Source organism: Lactuca virosa, chromosome 9 (genome assembly GCF_052849685.1).
Source record: "Lactuca virosa cultivar CGN04683 chromosome 9, Lactuca_virosa_CGN04683_v6, whole genome shotgun sequence".
Classification (NCBI taxonomy): Eukaryota; Viridiplantae; Streptophyta; class Magnoliopsida; order Asterales; family Asteraceae; genus Lactuca; species Lactuca virosa.
In genome coordinates, this window is record NC_136434.1 from 117635129 (window position 1) to 117643317 (window position 8189).

At 32.1% G+C, this 8189-nt stretch overlaps 1 non-coding gene across 1 annotated transcript; it reads right to left on the reverse strand.

Moving 5' to 3' along the window:
- Positions 1-6536: 6536 nt before the first annotated feature.
- Positions 6537-6639, reverse strand: LOC145141541 (U6 spliceosomal RNA). The gene has a single exon (XR_013722736.1). It is a non-coding gene; the product is annotated as a U6 spliceosomal RNA (small nuclear RNA).
- Between the last annotated feature and the right edge of the window lie 1550 nt (positions 6640-8189).

An 8189-nucleotide genomic window follows, 5' to 3' on the forward strand; every position in this document is an offset into this window, starting at 1 on the left:
GTAATCGTACCGTTTCGACAGCGAATATGCTCTAGTCCATTTAGCACGGTGAATTTCACTTAGATACGCTGCTACTTGCGGCCTAGTAGAACTAAATCTATACCACAATACTTCAAAAACATTTCTTTTGTAAGCTTTCACAAGCCTCCAAAACAACACTTTTGTTTTATAATTTTTCCCAAATCTATGTACTATGTTTCCTAGTAGATGAAAAGCACACAAGCCATGATGAGCATGTGGGAAAACATTTTCAATACTAACCCGAATTGCATCGGCCCTCAAGTCAATTCTTGACAATCACCAACGCATTCATACAACTTTTCAAGAAACCATGTCCAAGTAAGACCACTCTCTTTTTTGCATATTATGTACGCAAGGGGCAGTATCTGGTTGTTCCCATCCATAGCTACTGCATGCAATATGGTTCCCTTAAAATCACCATTCAAATGGGCACCATCCATAATTATAACTTTACGACAAAAACGTTTGAACGCTCGTATCTGCAATATATTAAAATGGAACACATAAACACTCTATAATTTTTTTAAAACAATTACATATTAAATAAAAACAAGTTTTTTGTATTTACCGTGCTCCCAATGGCATAAAAACAACACTCGAAACAATATTCAAAATTTGTTTGAATATAGGCCACTGTACCGGGATTATGCCTCTTCAAATTGTGAAAATAAATAGGAAGTTTGGAAAAACATTCTTCAGAGGATCCCAACAACAGTTCCATAGCATATTGTTTTGCACGCCAAGCTTGTTTGTAATCTACATTGATTTCCAGCAAAGCATTCAAATCCCTTGATATTTCATTAGGCCTCCAAACCTTGGAACGAGTTTTTCCCATAATCTCATGCAATATAGTACCCATGACGTTTTTATTAGCATGCTTATGATTAGGGTGTATCTGTAATGACGAACATGTGTGCATGTTGTTCAAAGTCCTGATTTCAAATTCATCAGTGGGATCAAGGCGTTTTGCACATAAACGCCAACTACAGTTTTCAATTTCACAATATACCTCATAACGATTTTTGTTAGAATGTTTGGTCTTAAACTGAAACTTTTCTCTGGTTGCTTTAAGACTCAAAGCAAATATTAGTTGTTGTTTGTTATCATATGTTTGACAAACAAACATATCATCATTTGGACCTAAACTATGAAATGGTCCGGGTTCAACAATAGGATCAGGACAATCAGGTATGGGAGGCATACCGTAAAATATGTCTGAAGCTTTTTTCCCATGTGTGAACTCATCTTCTGACCATCCTTCATTTGACTCTTCACCGTCTGACAAAGTTTTTTCAGTCAATCTTCCAAACTCATATAAATTTTTTTCTTCAACCATATTCACTGCCACAGTTTCTTCTTGTGGACACTCTTCAACATTATCAGATACAACGTTTTCAACATTGTATGGTACAATCTTGTCAACCGCTTCTGTCTGTTCGACCAATCCCTGAAACACCTCTAAATACAAATGCACAATCTCCTTCGTTTCAGAAATTACATTTCTGAGTTGATGAACATCTGCTTCGTCTAAAATATTCATAACATACCAATGAACCGGGTGTTGAAATGACAATGATATATTACTATTGAACACATCAGCCTTACTTTTGACCAAATCAAACAATATTCGACGATCAAAATTTGGCGGAAGCAGTAAACCTAAGTTGTTAAACTTTGGTCTAACGTAGGTGTTAATCCCATTACTTATCTGCCAAAAACCCCCAATACATAAAATAAAAAAACTCATATTTTTTTTTTGAAAATGAAATGAAAAAGAACTGATCTATTGTATAGATAATCGACCAAATGGAGCTAAAAAAAATGAAAAAGAACACTTTGTATCAAAAAAACCGTCTAAAATGCGTTGCAACCACCCATTCCGCGGAGACATTAATCTCTCCGCGGAGCTCCTCGTCACCTTCTCCGCGGAGGAATTTATGAACGCCAAACAAATCACTCCGCGGAGGTGTTAATGTATCCGCAGAGGGCCTACGTGGAACAATCTTTTAAACATTAAAAAATCAGACTTTTTGGTGGTCCGTGGAGATGACGTCATTCCGTAGAGGTCACCGGAGGGTGCTCCGCGGAATGTATGTCTATAGCCGGAAAAATCTATTTTTATGACTAATTTTCGAAATTGACCCTCATTTTTTTGTCTATTTACGGTATTTTCCCTTAAATAAAATATAATAAAAAGGTAAAAATGGTATAAAAGTCTTTTTAAGTGGGTTTTAAATAAAATATAATAAAAATGTAAAAATGGCATAAAAATCTTTTTAAGTGGGACATAAATAAAATATAATAAAAATGTAAAAATGACATAAAAGTCTAAGTGGGACATGAAGCAACCATGATATAAAATAAAAACCACATGAACCTTGTATGAAGTTTTATGAAGTTTTTTAAAGTTAGGGATTCCAGATTCTGGAAAACAATAATGACCATTTATGAAGTTTTGTCTTCAATATAAATATCTTAAGCTACCAGACGCTTAGTCCTTGTGGTTTTATTTTATACATGGTTGGTCGGTTTCATTTTATTTCATAATTGATTCAAAATTACTATCTTACCCTTGTTTGTTTTTTATTTTTTTCCAATTTTAAAATATTCATTTAATTATTTGAAAATATACCCCCATCAAACCTTGACTTTAGACCCATCACCTTCATCCCCATTCTCTCTTCATTTTGAGAACCATCATCCACCACTACTACCTCCAAAATCCTCAGTGTCAGGTGTCGACTTCAACCTCTATTGCACCACCTTTAACCTCCAAAGTGTTGCCTTTAACCTCCACATGGTCGACCTCTTTTTAGGTCTCAACCTCCGCCACATATCTCATATGCCTTCATTTTTTCTATTTCCCATATTTTTATCTCCGCCTTCACCTCCTCTTTCTCTCTCCAGAACCACCAAATCAAAAACAAAATTGATGAAGGGTTTGAGGATTTTCATAAGCGGAAAAATATCTCCTTTTGATCTCTTTCACTTCCAGTTCACATCCTATTTCTCTCTCTTTCACCTTCGATTTAGACCATAAAAATGAAACCGATTAAGGTTTTCAGGGTTTCATAAACGACATCCCTTGAGATTCGGACCCAAAAACATAATTTGAAATCGAGTGTGCTCTTGTGTGTGTATATGTGTGTTTATGAGTATGTATGTGTTCTTGGGTACGTATATGTGTATGTTAAGGAACAAACCCATATATATATATATATATATATATATATATATATATATATATATATATATATATATAGAGAGAGAGAGAGAGAGAGAGAGAGTGTTTGTGTGTATGTGTGTTCTTGAATGGGTATATGTTAAAAACAAACCAAAAGTATCGAGTATGTGTGTGCGTTGAAGATCAAACCCAAAAAAATTAAGTATATGTTATTGAGTGTCTATTTTGAAGATCAAGCCCAAAAATCCAGAGTGTATGTTCTTAAGTATGTACGTGTGTTGATGAACAAAATAAATTAATATCTACATAAAATTTTAAAGATATTAAAATTGAATAAAAGATAAGTCTAAAATAAATCAAAAAGTGTAAAAAGGTCTTTATATAGGGGTTAAGGACTAAGCCGACAAAAACTAAAACCATAGTGGCCAACTGCATAAACGTTTAGATAATTGTCCTCAACCAACTAGTTTTGACAAACTACAAGGATCAACAGCATAATTTTATCTAAAAATTAATAAAAAAACGAAAAAGGGTTGCCAATATGGGACCAACCCAAACTAAACCACAAACTAAAAAAGCAAACAAGGATAAGATAGTCAAATTCGGACGTTAAAAAAGCGAACAAGGATAAGATAGTCAAATTCGGACGTTAAAAAAGCGAACAAGGATAAGATAGTAAATTAGTCATGAAACCATATAAATTAATAAAAATCACGTGTTTTAATTCAGAGGTTGGCAATTTCTTATTAACTTGATGATACTAACTTTTAACCACTAACCAACTGTTAAAAAAACAAACAAGGATAAGATAGTCAAATTAGTCATGAAACCATATAAATTCACAAAAACAACCAATTAAAATAAAACACAAACTAAACCACAAACAAAATGTATAATGACTGAGATAATTATATTGAATCAATATATTCCTACAAATCGAGAGACAAACTGCATCTTTTAAACAATATATAAAAGTACTATAACTTCACCATAATCATCTTTATAATTTTGTCTTTTAAACAATATATAAAACTACTATAACTTAACCATAATCACCTTTTAATATTATTAGGTGTAACAGAATCTACTTCTTCATACGAAAACAAATAAAATTTGGTAGTACTTTTTGATATTGAATCAAATGGATAAAGCAAAAAAGAGTTATAAAATAAATATTTTATACTATTAAATGCATTCTAATTTTTATTAGTCTTTCTCAATATTCTGTTTAGTATATAAATTATTTTTATTAGTCTTTCTCAATATTCTAATTTTTATTAGTCTTTCTCAATACTTCATACTATTAAATGCATTCTAATTTTTAGTATATAAATTATTAGTTATAAAATAAATACTTAATAAGAGCATATCTAATGGGAGCTTTTTTTATAACTTATTACTATTGATTTTTTATAAATGAGCACTTATTTCCATTGGAACACATCACTTTTTTGCTTATTTTTATTGATAACTCAATATATATTGAGTGGTCAATATAGTTTAACCTTTTGTTTATTTTGCCCCCTCATCTTCTAATTATATTTAATTTACCTCTTTATTATATTTTAGTTTTCAATTTATTTATTTAGTAGTTAATTTGATGTGTCACTTTATTTAATTTATCTATCAAATATTTTGTGACATCTTACGAACTTTTAGAGGTATCATAAAAATGTGTTTAATACAATATGTGTTTAAAAATAACTAACTAAATGGAGGGAGTTATATAGAACATTTTAAATAGGTAAAGATAAATTAGTTAAATTTAAAGAAAAAGCTAGTGGAAGAGGTTAACCATTAGAGAGACCATTTATTTAGAGGTTAAAGTTAATGGAATGATGATGTGACAATAATTTCAAGTTATAGACTAAGGTGATGTTTGTTTTTTCGAAGCGAAAATGTCTTAAGTCTGCGGACCACCTCTGCAATCCTCTGTAGCAGAAGAGGTGGAACAAAAGGCTGCAGCATTTAATAAAAAGTATGTTTGTTTTTTAACGTCTGCAGACTGCTGCAGTAAGTTAAAATAAGGCGCGAAGAGGTTTGAAGCAGTTGGTTTAGTAATGCGCCACGCAGCACACGCGCAGCAGTTTTAAGTCAGAAGTCTTCAGGAAAACAAACAGCTGCGAAAGGCCAAGTGCCGCGCATATGCTGCGCGGCGCAGCAATAAGTAGTCTGAAGTGGTTTTTTTAAAAAAACAAACAACACCTAACTCAATAATGCCCTTAACGATAAGAATAGACCAATGACGTGGACAATATTAAATTCCGTCATCCATCATACCATCATAGTTGTAGGCCCAACAACTATCATAGTTGTAGCCTAGGTCCAACAGTTAGCACCGACACACGTTTGTGACTTTTTATATCCATATTCATATGTATTAGAAATGCACATTTCTAAAAAAATGAGGAATGCATGATATTACTTTATGCCAGTATTTAAGTAGTAAACCGATATTATTTAAATGGGATAATGACTTAGGAGGGTAATTAGGTTTTCAGTTTGTCCGTATTAGGTCATTAAGGTTTTTTTTGTGCGTATTAGACCAATATGGTTGTTATTATCGTTTAGAAATAGTCATTTTTACCGGTTTCTTCCTGTTTAACCGGTAAAAATGTTTATTTCTAAACGGTAATAACAACCATATTGGTCTAATACGCACAAAAAAACCTTAGTGACCTAATACGGACAAACTGGAAACCTAATTACCCTCCTAAGTCATTAACCCTAATTATTTAGAAAACATGCTTACTAATCAATGTGACTGACTTGTTTGACTGAAAATAGTTGCTTCCATTTAAACTTATCACACAACCCTTCCAGAATTTCCAAGTCCAAAAACTCATATGATTGATGATCTTCATTACATAAATATGCAACATTTTATCAATAACTTCTTTTTTGTCATTTAAATGTTTACATGAACACATCCATATGTACAAAAACAATCTCACTTTGATACCTCCCATCAATGTCTACATTTGATAACGAATGAAAATGTAAAACCAACAGGGACTTGCAAATGATGTCTATTATCAATTATTTTATAAACAGCAAAACCACAATATGAACTAAGAAACTGAAGTTGCAAAATGAATAAAAAATCAGCACATAAACAAACACATACAAACTATATACAACACATAAACGGGAGTTTATAAAGCATGAAACTTAATGATTCGAAAAGTAAAAAACTTAAAGGAGACTTTATAGAAAGAAAGATCACCCTTACTTCAGTAGTTCATCTACTAAAATGTAAGAATTGCAATTGAACTCTATTAGCATTTGAAAAGGGAATTAGGGTTTCAGAGAAGACGACGAAGGGTTTAAAAACAAATTGGACCATTTCTCGATTTGTGCGTGTCATCCTTGCGCAGGGGCCAAGCTAATCTTCTTTGTATCGTTCCAATTTTATCGGATGTCCCCGAAGGGACGACTATATATGAAGAGCTTCGCCATATAGAGGAGTAGCAGGTTCTTCTTCTGGTCGATATGGGACGACGCGAGTTCTAAACGAACTAGTTTACTGTTGATGGTCATATATTCTCAATGTCTTTAAAATTATGGATAATGACTTAGGAGGGTAATTAGGTTTCTAGTTTGTCCGTATTAGGTCACTAAGGTTTTTTTGTGCGTATTAGACCAATATGGTTGTTATTACCTTTAGAAATAGTCCTTTTTACCGGTTAAACAGGAAGAAACCGGTAAAAAGGACTATTTCTAAACAGTAATAACAACCATATTGGTCTAATACGCACAAAAAAAATCTTAGTGACCTAATACGGACAAACTGGAAACCTAATTACCCTCCTAAGTCATTATCCCTATTTAAATAAGAGAAACTGATCAGTTGTTTTAAAACATTTTTTTTCGTAAAATAGCCAAACAAATAAAAAATGTTCATTTTTAGCCATCAATTTCACATGTGACCTTCGTATATGTGAATTATTTTTATTAAAATTCGGATCTTCATAATTCTTTTTATATGAACTAATGATTTTTTTATTATGTTCTTTGTAACAAAAGTTTTCTATGGATATATTACACTTAAAATTTGGATGTTGGAAAGTTACACTTTTAGCTCCAAAATAGGTTAATCGGTGAAAAATATAAAAAACTCAACTTCGAACCATCATAACTCTTTAATACAGACATTTTTTTATTTTATTTTTTTCATTGTGTTCTTTATTACAAAGAATTTCCATGAGTATATTACACTCCAAATTTAGATGTCAGAAAGTCATACGTTTTTAGCTCCAAAGTTGGTTATTCGCTGAAAATATGAAAAAACAAGGATTTTCCATAAACTGTAAGTCTCTAATCTGCTTGTGTATCAATTAGATTCGTTTGATAGTGTGGAAACCCAATCAAACGGATGATGTCAGATCAAATAGAAGAGAAGGAGAAGAAGAATATGATGAATTTTGTATGTATTGATATCAATGAAGATCCGGATACAAGATTCACACACACTTACACACACTCTCTTTTCTCTCTCTTTCTCTCTCTAGAACACCTTGGATTTCACACACTTAAGCTCCTCTATTCTATGTGTTCATCCTTCACATGCACTCCTCACCCTATATATATATATATATATATATATATATATATATATATATATATATATATATATATATATGGACCTAAGGCCAAGCCCAAAATACAAATAATCCAATGCTCGGTCCAAGCTACAATTAATCCTATACTATTTTTGGCCCAAATAATAAAAACAATAAATGCTTAGAAAAGCAAAGTATAAACCATATTTTTGACCAACAATCTCCCCCTTGGTTTATAGCTTTCTTTTCTTTTCTTAAATGACCCAACAAGCTCCCCCTAAAAAGTAGCTGACTTTTCTTGTTAATCTTCATTGGGAGCTTTGGCTTCAACTTTAATCTTCAAATTCTTCACAACTTCAAGATGAACTTGATGAATCTTCAATGAATGACTTCATCTTGAGCAGTTGGGCTTTTCTTCAGAA